The sequence below is a fragment of the Pseudophryne corroboree genome, chromosome 2, assembly GCF_028390025.1.
Source record: "Pseudophryne corroboree isolate aPseCor3 chromosome 2, aPseCor3.hap2, whole genome shotgun sequence".
In the NCBI taxonomy this organism is placed as follows: domain Eukaryota; kingdom Metazoa; phylum Chordata; class Amphibia; order Anura; family Myobatrachidae; genus Pseudophryne; species Pseudophryne corroboree.
Window position 1 is genome coordinate 167772654 of NC_086445.1, and position 13344 is coordinate 167785997.

Genomic DNA, 13344 nt, shown 5'->3' on the forward strand with positions numbered 1-13344 from the left:
TACTGTACTAACGATATTTTTATTATCTTCTTCCCACCATGCACTGAACTACTGAGAAAAAGGAGTAAGAACTGCGTAGAAGAAGGTAAGCTTGTGATACTTACTGTGTACAGGTTAACAGTCTTTGGAAACTCTGTCCCTGATATTGGCCCTCATTCCGAGTTGTTCGCTCGCTAGCTGATTTTAGCAACATTGCACTCGCTAGGCCGCCGCCCTCTGGGAGTGTATCTTAGCATAGCAGAATAGCGAACGAAAGATTAGCAGAATTGCGAATAGAAAATTCTTAGCAGTTTCTGAGTAGCTCGAGACTTACTCCTACACTGCGATCAGCTCAGCCCGTTTCATTCCTGGTTTGACGTCACAAACACGCCCTGCGTTCGGCCAGCCACTCCCCCATTTCTCCAGACACTCCCGCGTTTTATCCTGGCACGCCTGCGTTTTTCCGCACACACCCAGAAAACGGTCAGTTTCCGCCCAGAAACACCTACTTCCTGTCAGTCACACTCCGATCACTTAAACGATGAAAATTCTTCGTTCAGACGTGAGTAAATCTACTAAGTTTTGTGCTAAAATACTTAGTGCATGCGACTGCGTACCATGCGCATGCGCATTTTCGCCTTAATCGCTCCGTTGCGAAAATCGGCAACGAGCGAACAACTCGGAATGACCCCCGATGTGCACTGCAGGTGTGGCAGATATAACATTTCCAGAGAGAGTTAGATTTGGGTGGGTTATTTTGTTTCTGTGCAGGGTAAATACTGGCTGCTTTATTTTTACACTGCAATTTAGATTTCAGTTTGAACACACACCACCCAAATCTAACTCTCTGTGCACATGTTATATCTGCCTCCCCTGCAGTGCACATGGGGGGTGATTCATACCTGATCGCATACTAGATTTTTCGCTGCGCTGCAATCAGGTCAAGACTACACATGCGTACGCACCGCAATGCGCAGGCGCGTCATACGGGTGCAAAGCAGATCGTTGCGATGGATTTTACAAAGAATCCATTCGCACAGCTGATCGCAAGGAGATTGACAGGAAGAGGGCATTTATGGGTGCCAACTGACTATTTTCTGGGAGTGTTTGGAAAAACGCAGGCGTGTCCAAGCGTTTGTAGGGAGGGTGTCTGACGTCAGTTCCTGGACCTGACAGGCTGAAGTGATCGCAGCGGCTGAGTAAGTTCTGGGCAACTCAGAAACTGCACAAAACTTTTTTGTAGTGCTCGGCTGCACATGCGTTCGCACACTTGCAAAGCAAAAATACACTCCCTTATAGGCGGCGACTAACTGATCACAGCGCTGAAAAAAATAGGTAGCGAGCGATCAGTTCTGAATGACCCCCATGGTTTTGCCCAGTTGCTAACAAATTTGCTGCTGCGATCAACTCTGAATTAGGCCCAATGCTCGACCTGTTGCCACATTGATATAGGGAAAGCTTTCCGACACCCACATAGTGGTAAATACATCACTATCAAGCATTCAGTAACCTGAACAACTGCCTATGTTATTTACATCATACGATGCCCATACTACTATGTGGGAAAAACAATATGTCCAGTTAAGGCGATAGCATACAGGAGTATCTGCAGACTACTAAGATTATTAGCAAGAACCAGCATGGGTTTTTGGGGACAGATCATGTCAAACTAACTTAGTTAACTTCTACGAGGAAGTGAGCGACAATCTTGACCAAGGCAAAGCAGTGGATGTGGTCTACTTAGATTTGCAACAGCCTTCGATACAGTGCCTCACAGGAGACTAATCATTAAATTAAAGGAGCTTGGCCTAGTAAAAACTGTTTGTACATGGATAAGTAACTGGCTGGACAACAGGGTACAGCGAGTAGTGGTCAACAGAAAGTCTTCACTCTGGACGCCGGTAGTCAGCGGAATACCACAGGGGTCCGTGCTCGGGCCACTACTGTTCAACATATTTATCAATGACTTAGAAATAGGCCTGGAAAGCACAGTTTCAATCTTTGCAGATGATACTAAACTGTGTTTGATAATTAATTCAGAAATAGATGTGGAGTCTCTGCAGAATGATTTATCTAAACTTGAAATCTGGGCGTCTAAATGGGGAATGAGGTTCATTATAGAAAAATGCAAAATTACGCATTTCGGGACTAAAAACAAACTTGCATCCTACATATTAAAAGGGGAAAGTCTAGGAACAGTTTTGGAAAAAGATTTGGGGGTACTCATTGATAATAAGCTTAATAACTGTATACAATATCAAAGCGCAGTATAGAAGGCAAGTAAGGTGCTAACATGCATAAAACGGGGAATTGAGACAAGGGACAAGGATGTAATTCTGCCATTGTACAAATCATTGGTACGTCCGCACCTGGAATATTGTGTTCAGTTTTGTGCACCACTGTATAAAAAAGACATTGGGGAACTCGAAAGGGTTCAAAGGCGAGCTACTAAATCGATTAAAGGGCTAGAGGGACTGGATTATGAGGAAAGGCTTACTAAATTGAATATGAACACACTGGAAAAGAGGCGTCTAAGAGGAGACATTATTAATGTCATCAAATATGTAAAGGGGCATTACAAAGAGTTATCAGAAGAATTATTTATTAAAGGAATTCTGTTTAGGACACGTGGGCACTCGTTGAGGCTGGAGGAAAAAAAAATCCGTACACAACAGAGGAAAGGGTTTTTTACTGTTAGGGCAATCAGGATTTGGAATTCCTTTCCAGAGAAAGTGGTAATGGTGGACTATGTAAATGCATTTAAAAAAGGATTGGATGAATTTCTGATTGAAAAGGATATCCAAGGTTACAACATTTAAAATATTGACGTTGTTAATCTGGGTGTAACATGACTATAGTTGTTAACTAGTCATAAAAACATTCTTCAGCAGGTACAGTAAAATCAACTCAACTTAATACAGAATACTGGTTGAACACGATGGGCATTTTGGAGATAGCAACCAGCCTGTGGCTAAACACTTCGTGGAACGTGGTCATTCATTGGCCAGTGTGAGATATATGATCATCGACCATCTGCCAGCAAATCGCCGAGGAGGCTATAAGAACAGTGTCGGACTGGGGCATGTAGGGCCCACCGGGGGAACACAGTGGTAGGGGCCCATGTTTAGGGGTGTGGACAGTCTCTAAAGGGGGTGTGCCCAGCTGCCACATTGGTTTGCCTAACCATTTTGCAATTGTTGGTCCCCTAAAAAAATATATACAGTAAATACTGTTGTGCATGTATGATAATGTACTAGATTAGTAACAGTACAGTCTGGAACCTAATCCCTAGAGGAGGGGGTGGGCCCCCAGGCATTAGGGCCCACTGGTGGTTTCCCCTGTACCCCTGTGGGGTGTACTATGGTATGCCGGCAGCCAGAATCCCGACGGCCAGCATACCGGCACCAGAATCCCGTCTGCTGGCATACCGACAGCTAGGCGAGCGCAAATAAGCCCCTTGCGGGCTTGCTGCGCTCGCCCCGCTACACGCGCCACGCTATCTATTCTCCCTCCAGGGGGATCGTGGACCCCCAAGAGGGAGAGAAGGTGTCTAAATTAAAATGTTTGCAGCCTATTGTAGTGTTTGGTAGTATCGCTTATACTGTATTATGTACTTATTAATGATACAGGAGTTGCAGTAATGTATCTGTGACATGTAGCTCTATTTATATTATTACCACACTGGCTCTTTAAAATAATCAAACAGTGGCAGTTGCTATATCATTCCTGGAGATAATTATATCAGGTGCTAGAAAAGGGGAGGGGTCACAGACAAACAGCAGACAGAGGGGGTGGGGGGTTATTCCCCCCCCCCCCCCGGTATCCCCCCAGGAGTTGTAGTAATGCATATGTGAGATGTAGCTCTATTTATATTATTACCACACTGGCTCTTTAAAATAATTGCAGACAAACAGTGGCAGTTGCTCTATCATTCCTGGAGATAATTATATCAGGTGCTAGAAAGGGAGAGGGGTCACAGACAAACAGCAGACAGAGAGGGGGGGTTATTTTCCCCCGGTATCCCCCCAGCACACTAAAAAAAATTACCTGTAACCATACCTGAAACTATATGGTAATAGAATTTAAAATAATTAGCAGTGGTGTGCATGTATCACTGGTTGTTACAACTAGTCTAATTGTTCATATAGATGTCTCCACAGTATCCATAGTTTTTAATCATTTGTAATGTTCACTGGTGTATGTGTTTTACCGCCGCGGGGGGACATACAGAGGCGGTGCTATCAGCCCAACTGAGAGGGCCTTGGAGATGCGACTGCGTCCCAGGTTACCAGTACCTCCGCTGATGGTAGCCATGACAACAGGAGGACGTCACATGGAGGCGCCCCGCAGCCCTGTCTATTGCCATGACAACGGGATGACGTCACCAGCCTGCAACCCTGCCAGCCCGAGTCCTGCCCGGTTCACAGGTGGAAGGAATCACAGGGATTTTATAGGTATTCCAGTAGGGTGAGTTATTGTGTTCGTGTTGTATGTGTCACCACTTCTCTTGTGCAACATCATATCCTGATGACGGTGCATCAGGACCGGCTAAGGGCCACATGGGCCTGTAGCTGAAAATTTTCAAGGGCCTATACTGAGAGTGTAGGAGCTGTGATGAGTGCTGTGTGAATGTGGTCAGAGCCATGTGAGTATACAATATGAGCCCCACTGTCTCCTTGAATGCATAACACAGAAAAATTGCATAATTTTGTGCGAAAACTACAAAAACTATTTTAATACTTCTGATTTATGATTGTTTGGCCAGCTGTGCAGCTGATCATCATCTCCTGCCAGGATGATGGGCCTATTTTTATGTGGAGGCCTGGAGCTGGAGCTCCACCCACCCCATTGTTAATCTGGCCCTGTGGTGCATGCTGGCACCAAAACGTTGATAATATGAATTGATGTACTGCTGAAATTGTTAATACAATTTCTGCAAACGAAAGCCTCTGAGTGCCGTCCCATACCTCTTCCTACATTTGGCGGAAATACCACGTTGGACCAGGACAACGGGATAATACATTTCGTATATTGGGGGTCATTCCGGGTTGGTTGATCGCTCGCTAGCTAGTTTTAGCAGCCGTACAAACACTATGCCGCCGCCCACTGGGGAGTGTATTTTAGCTTATCAGAAGTGTGAACGCTTGTGCAGCTGAGATCTGTAAAAACAGTTTGTGCAGTTTCAGAGTAGCTCTGAACCTACTCAGCGCTTGCGATCACTTCAGCCTATTCGTGTCCGGATTTGATGTCATACACCCGCCCAGCGAACGCCCAGCCACGCCTGCGTTTTTTCAGACACGCCTGCGTTTTTGCAAACGCTCCCTGAAAACGGTCAGTTGACAACTAGAAACGTCCCCTTCCTGTCAATCTTCTTGCGGCTGCCAGTGCGAAGGAAAACTTCGCTAGAACCTGAGCATAACCACAAAGAGCTTTGTACCCGTAAGCCGCGCGTGCGCATTGCAGGGCATAAGCATGCGCAGAAATGCAGGTTTTTTTACCTGATTGCTGCGCTGCAAAAATCGGCAGCAAGCGATCAACTCAGAATGACCACCATTTAGTGCCGGACCCAGCTTCTATATTTGGATGGATTATTCCCTTAATTTTCAAGGCACCATGGAATTAATAATTGACTTACACACCTTGCTTTTAAATTGGATACTCTGGAGACGGGCTTTTAGTTCTATTGGCTTTACACACTCTATTGTCTGCCTATCCTGTAGTGCATAATGGCTCACCAGGTGCACACACTACCGACGTTGCCGTTGGGAGAAACTATGAGCTTTACGGACAAACAAATAAGTAACATTCTGTTTGATGAAGATCCACAATGTTGTGAAGCCGATTTGTGTGAAGTACTATATCAGAGCTTATATAAATTAAAAAGGCGTGAGATCGACTTCACATTACATGGGATAACTTTATCCGATTATTATCGGGACAAATACATCCCACATGGATTCCGCATCAAGAATGCGCCCACAATCGGCCATTACAATCCGGAATTTTGTCGCAAATGGATTGCGATATTAAACAAATGCTCATTTGATTTGATGATATTAGTAGTGGAAGAGGCAGCTAAAGAATTGGAGAGTGTAAAAGAGAAAATTAGTACGTTTGAAACCATGCACACTAACACTTTACAGGAGGACACAACCACTGATTGATTTACCAAGTTGCAGAACCAGTGTGATAAATATCGAGCTGAGCTCATTAAGTTTTAAGATTGAAACGAGTTAAAGTGGTGCAAGATTATGAGGAAAACCATGTATACCATTGGAAAATAGGAAATTCTATAACCAATCCAGGGGTTTCCGTGGACACAAAAAGGCCAATGAAACGGCAACATCACAGAGTGACAGTGATTTTGTGGTATCTGAAGGTGAAGACACTAATATACCCCAGGCTGCCCCTTTAGGGGTACATACCCACACTGGGGGCGTAAAAGTAGGAGGGCATATACGAGGAGAGGCCGCCAAACGCAGAGGGGTAGGCCGACCACCGTGGAAAATGAACCAGAATTAATTTTCAACCTATCCCATCAGGTACTTACTTCCGATGAAACGGCTGTTTTAAGCAGAGGATTGGCATTCGTACCTACTAACCATCATGCAGAATATGATTGGGGTATGGATTTACACAAGTTTGGAAGAAAGCTCAGACTACAGGAATTTTTTGCTGACAAAACAGGGAACCCTATGACTGACATAGGTCGCCAGGATCCTGTTGAAAGATTCTGCCGAGGGAGTGTTAAATGCACATTTGACCCACCTGTACCAAATCCATCACTCAAATGCTTTATTAGGTTATTAAATTCTAGTTTGGCTTGTTAGTCACAGTTTTTACGGTGTTGGTGTGGTTTTGGTACACTCACCTCCATTGACTTTTAAGGCCGCTAGATCACCTGACAGGGGACAGCGTCATCACCCATCAGGGTGGGCAGTCAGCGTGGAAGTCTGAGTTGGATACCTATGTATGGTTTTTGTGGTAGATTAGGATTGTTTTAGTTTTAATATCTTTGAGGTTATCTTCAGTGGGTTTTTAGCCGTTCTTTTTTCTGCCATCATATTCGGTTAATATTATATGCTAATTAAATATTTTCTTTTACAGGTTTTTCTAGTAGTTAGGGTTACAATAAACAGCTAACAATTTTCTGCCAAATTCAAGTCTCCGTGTCTTTATTCTTAGTATAAGGGTATAGGATGTTTTTACTGTTAGAATGGAGGCACACATCAGCCATTAGGAGGTTTAGGAGAACAGAATGACAGACATGGGAATGGAGAGAGTTAAACCTCCTGTGATGGGTATGGACCAAAATGGCATGACAGGATACAGCCAGTTATAGGTAGGGGAGGGATCAGTATATATAGGGGATGCATAGGGCATTAGGGGTCTCTTTTAGTTTGCCTTCCCGCCCTCCCACCCAATTTTCGTTGTGCACAATCCCCGATCCCTGTCTGACAACTGAACAGATGGATAGTTAAAGGAATGATAGTCTGGAGATAAAATATCTCTACGTACCATGCGCATGGTTTTTGTGAGTCTCAGTCCAGAAACTATCCACCCAGCCGTCCGTTGCTCAACAGGTGATGAGGATCTCGGTGGAACCTCCATATTGATAAAGGTAACCCCAGGACAGGGCACCCCTCGCTGATCCAAGCTCAAGCACACACTCAATCGGTCAGCATCAGGTTCATTCATGGCTGCAGCCAGTTATCAGTTAAATAAAGTGAAGTAGGAAATAACAGAAACAGAAGCAGATGCAGAAGCAGGTTTTATTTCCTGGAAACAGCACATTATAAAGGAATACATATTTGCATACAGTGTCGTAATTTCCTTACACAAAGCTTAATCCTATTGGTTAGTAAAACTCCTATCTTATACGTAATATATTTGCCAACGCCTATATTATTTTATACTGTATGTGCTATTAAATGGGTTAGTTAGGGGAATTTTGCTAAATGTGAGACATGCTATGTCTAGTTATGTTTTCACACCTCTCTTACCGCAAACTACTGGACACCTGTGAAGCCCATATGTCTAGCTGCTGACATTTATATTTTACTCAGAAAAGTAATAAAAATAGATCATAAGAAGGTTTCAATATAGTTTACTCAAAGTGCAATGCCTTGCAGTTCTTTCCTATATCAACTCTGATCTGATAAACAATTATAAACAGCTTAGCAATATGGAGTCTATGAACAAAGATGGTTTCCATATTTATCAGTATCCCCTTTCTAAATATTTGATAACATGATAATTTTTTGTGTAATGAGAGGAGGGGGGGGGGGGGGGGGGGGGCACCAAAATGCTTCATTGTCCCGGGTGCTGAAAGGTCTAGTTTCGGCCCTGCCATCTCTCTCGCTCTTGACTCTTTTTTTTTTTTTTTTTTACATGAAACCCTCTCTCTTTCTCCCCCTGCCCCTTCTCTTTCTTGTTCCTCTCTCTCCTGAATGGGATTTGATATTTACACCAGCAGGGTGGACTTTGAAGGTTTTGCTATGGTGCCCTCAAAGTTCTACTTTTGCCCCTGCCTGACAGTATAAGGTGTATACTGTATGAAACATAAATGAATTGTGTGAATGTACTGTACACTCACTTTGTTTAATGCACAAAGTTATAAAAAAAATATTGGCTAAAATTACCTTCAGGCTGTGTGTATAAGGTGTATACTGTATGTAACATAAACATACAGTAAATACATTCTGTGCTTAGATTTAGGTCCCATCACCATGATATCTCTTAATGGTATGCAATTATTCTAAAATATGGAAAAATCCCATATCCAATATACAGTACCTCTGGTCACAAACATTTTGGATAAGGGAGACTCAACCAGTACTCTACATGCCATTTATAACAGATTGCATGGCAACCCTCCCCCCAGTCAAACATACTGTATTTCTAAACAATAGATGATGTCTCCTTTCACTCCAAAAGAGTTAATCCAATTTGCCCAGAATACACATCCATATGCAGATACTGAATTTCTGAACAATAGATGACTTCTCCTTTCAAAAGACTTACTGCAATCCATTCCTACAATGTGATACAAACAAGCTGATCAGGCCGGCTCTGATGTTACACACTCGCCCAGAAAATGTTTGGGAAGGCCTTTATTTTTCCTCAGAAAATGGCCAGTTACTACCCACAAATGTCCCCTTCTTTAAATACTGTATTTTGTTTGAATTCATATCATTGTTTGGATGTCATTAGTCCTGGAACACAATGAAATGCATTGGTGTATTAAATATTGTATTATCACCCAAGATTGCATGGCAGAATGCAGTCACATTGGGTGAATGTGTCACCTGGAACAGGCAGGATCATACTGCATCTAACAGTATACTGTACTTCTTATTAGGCTCATTCAGATACTGTATACCCAAAATAGAAGGGATAAGCAAATACAGTACATTGTGCTCATTTATCAATGAGGATATCGCTGACTGTGTGTGGGCACCCTCCTCTCCTGTAGCTGTGACTGTCTCTGCTATCAAACTGAGCACTAGAGACTGTGCCAAATTGGAAAGATGCCAGAAAGATTTTACAAACACACTGGCATATCTTAAAAATGGATGATGATCTCTCGGACCATATAGGCCAGAACATCAAAATGAGCTGGAGAAGGTCACCAAACCTAAAAGACAAATTTGTAAGAAGTTACTTTTCATACCCCCAAAAGCCAAGACCTCTCAAAGGCAGTCATCCGTGTGGCAATTGTAAACTGTGCCCTCATATCACAAACCTAACAGAAGTAACAGACAGATACAATTAACGGATTACAATAAAGGATTTTTTCAATTGTAGGATGGAAAATGTCATTTACTGCATCACGTGCACGTGCAACCTAAGGTATGTGGGCATGACATCTCGCATGCTTAAAGTTAGGGCACTTGAACATATGAGTACAATAAGGAACGCCAAATCCGATTCAGCTCAGTTCAAGAAGCTCACCACAGTTGCCAGACATTTTCTAAGATTCCACGACAGCTGAGTAGAGGACATGAACATTTCAGGCCTGGAACACATTAGAATGGGCCTGAGAGGAGGAGACTATAATGTGACACTTCAGAAGAAGGAATCAGAATGGATTTTTAAACTGGACACTCTCATGCCTAACGGCTTGAACGAAAATATCAATTACAGTATTTTCCTGCTTACTTAAGTGTTAGATCTGAAAATCTACCCCAATCCCACTAATCTTACCCTCCTCCTTCACTCCTCCTTCCCCCCTCCCCTTGTTTCCAACCAACTCAACCCCACCTCTGTTCATCCCCACCCTCACCACTCACCATGTTTTTCACTTCATATTTTTATACCTTTTTTTATACCTTTTTCATATTTTATCACATTATCACATAATGTTCACCTTTTCCCTCCCTCCTTCTCCTTTCCCCTCCCCGTTCTCCCCCACCCAAGCTTCTTTCCCACCATTTCCTTTCTGCACCACACTTACACTTATTGCTCACATCCCCATCACATCCACACTACACACACCCCACCATTCACTAGCCCCCCTTTTTTTTCACACATACACATCCATTGTCCCTATTTACACAACCCTCTTCATACAATTCCATCACACTACACGCTAATATGTACATTTTTCATTATTCCACACCCTCCAGGCACCTTGCTTTCCCCCCCTATATTGCAATTCCTTCATTAATCATTTTTTTCTAATTATATTTTTTCATATATATTTTTATTATTATTATTTTTTCTATCTATTTATTTATTTTTATTATATTTTTATATTTTTATATTTATATTTTTTCTATTTTCCACACATCCCCTTAATTCCTTATCTATCTTATCTACACTTCTATTAATTTTATTACTTATTATTACATTTTATCACAAATACACACCCTATTCCACATTTCCCTCTTTCATTCATTCCCACTAACCAGATTATCTCTTTAATCCACATATACAGTTTTTATCCATTTCCTCCCTTTCTATTATGACCGCAGCAATCATCCCAGCTTCGACCCGTTTAATTAAGCCTCCCTCCTATTTTCTATCTGCCCATCATTTAATAGTCCTTTCTATCTGCTAAGCACCCTCGATATCGATATCATATTAATACATGCATTTTTATATTTTCCATATTTCTCTTTATATTTCTCTCTATGCCAGTCTCTCCCCATCTCTACCTATCTATCCTTCCCTTGTCCATCATGGCCGAAACATTCATTCAGTACAAGGATCTTATTGGTCAATCCTGCCATCTATCATCTCTTCAACGACTACTATTGGTTAATTTGGTACTCATAGCCTGGTCACAGGAGAGCAACAGAGAGAGGCTCTCGTGACCAAGCCAACCTAGGTGAAACGTACGTTGAGCGGCGTCCTTCGTGACGTCACCGAGGCAACGCCCAGTCTGGAAGCGGGCGGCCGCGTCTCTCACTGTTAGCGGGTGCACGCCTGGGGGATGTCTGGTCTACACTGGCCGCACACAGCGTGGTCGCGTTAAGTATAATTTTGGATCTCCAATACCAGACTTATTTTCTCTCCCCCACAAACAATATACTCCTGCAGTGGCAATATACAGCTACAGGATTACTGTACAAAGTACTTACTGACTGTACCATCTCCCCGCCCATGCCCCTATGGACATCATTTATCGACATGCTATTTTGCTATTTACTATAATTTATTTCTCTACTGCATGTTTTCTACTAACTTTAGCATTTGATTGTAAGATATTCCTATGTCAGTTCCTAAGGTTTAAGCAATCTCTCTGAGAGCCAGCCCTGAGCTCTAAATCTATACTATGTGATTCATCTCTCTAAATATTTTCTAATGCTATGTTAGTCCCTAACAGGGGGTCATAAGGTTCAAGTAATTGTCTTGCGAGCCAGCCTTGAGCTCTAAAACCTATATATATTTTTTGACTCATTATTTCTGTTCCTTTATTCATGGAACAAACAGCAGTGCACATTCTTTAATGCTTCTTTTGTTTTGCTCTTTTACTTATGGTGCAAATAATAGTGCACATTCTCCAGTGTTTTCATTGATTGTGTGCTTTACAATTCAGTGTGAGCCAGCCCTGAGCTCTTAATATACCTGTGTGCACTGAATCTGTTATATATATATATATATATATATATATATATATATAACATCATTTTTTGAAAGTACTTTCTCTATACTATCACTTAGTAATCATTTGAGCGGTGTGTAGAGTCTCCCATGATCATTTATCTTCCCAATTTTTGAGATATATATATTTAACACCTCTCCATTATATGATTTTCTCTCCCTTTTCTATTTCTACTTACTCACCACACACTCTTCTCTGGAAATATCTTTCGTACTATTTTTGGTCGTGATCTATGCAGAGTACAGTAAGCAGAGTGTGACTTATCTTTTTCCTTCACTAACGGCCCACGGCCATACTACCCTGAATACGCCCGATCTTGTCCGATCTCGGAAGCTAAGCAGATATGGCCTGGTCAGTACTAGGAAGGGAAACCTCCTGAGAATACCAAGTGCAGTGGGCCATTTTTAAGGAAAAGAGCTGTCTATAACTCAGAATAATTTCCACACACTCTCTTACTTGGAAAAACTATTTCAGACTAACATGGCACTGACCTATTAAAGTACAGAACTAGTGGTGGTCTCCTCCTTTCCTTTTCTTCTCCCTGTTTTCCTCTCTTCTCCTCCATCATTGGCCCACTGTCATACTACCCTGAATACGCCCGATCTTGTCCGATCTCGGAAGCTAAGCAGGCATGGCCTGGTCAGTATCAGGACGGGTAACTTCCTGAGAATACCGGGTACAGTGGGCCACTCTCCATCCAATACCCCTCAACCCTCCCTTTCCCTTCCAAACCCCCCTTCCCTTCCTCTTCCTCCTTTCCCTTTCTTCCCCCCCCCCCCCCCACCGCCACCAAGGGAAGTTTAACTACCCTACAGCTCCATTATTATTACATCTTGATTTCCTTGTTATAAACCTTAGAAGTTCTGCCTATATCTCCTACCAAAGATATCCATAATTTAGGCATGCACAGTGATTTCCTGGATACCTGGGACTTTAAGAAACCATTCGGTATCCTCTACCACCTCTTTGATATTTTCACCTATTCATTTATCTTATACCTCATTTGTTAAAAAGGTCAAATAAGATTTTTTATACACAGATAACATCTGACACGAGTCTCAATTTTTTGACCAAAAAAGTTTTTTTATTCAAGGATTTATTAAAGGTTAAGTTTTAATATTTCTCGCTACACATACCACTTCACATATAACAAAAGAGTGCTCCCAACAAAAGGGTTTTTTGTCTTTTTCTCCTTTCTTTACAAATTGTAGTTCACCTACAAAATTCCTGGGAGCACCGCCAATCAATAACAGTTT

The 13344-nt window shown here is 42.2% G+C and overlaps 2 pseudogenes; both read left to right on the forward strand.

The window, feature by feature from the left end:
* Positions 1-12370: 12370 nt before the first annotated feature.
* Positions 12371-12488, forward strand: LOC135051712 (5S ribosomal RNA; annotated as a pseudogene).
* Positions 12489-12658: 170 nt separating this feature from the next.
* Positions 12659-12776, forward strand: LOC135051793 (5S ribosomal RNA; annotated as a pseudogene).
* The last annotated feature ends 568 nt before the right edge of the window (positions 12777-13344 follow it).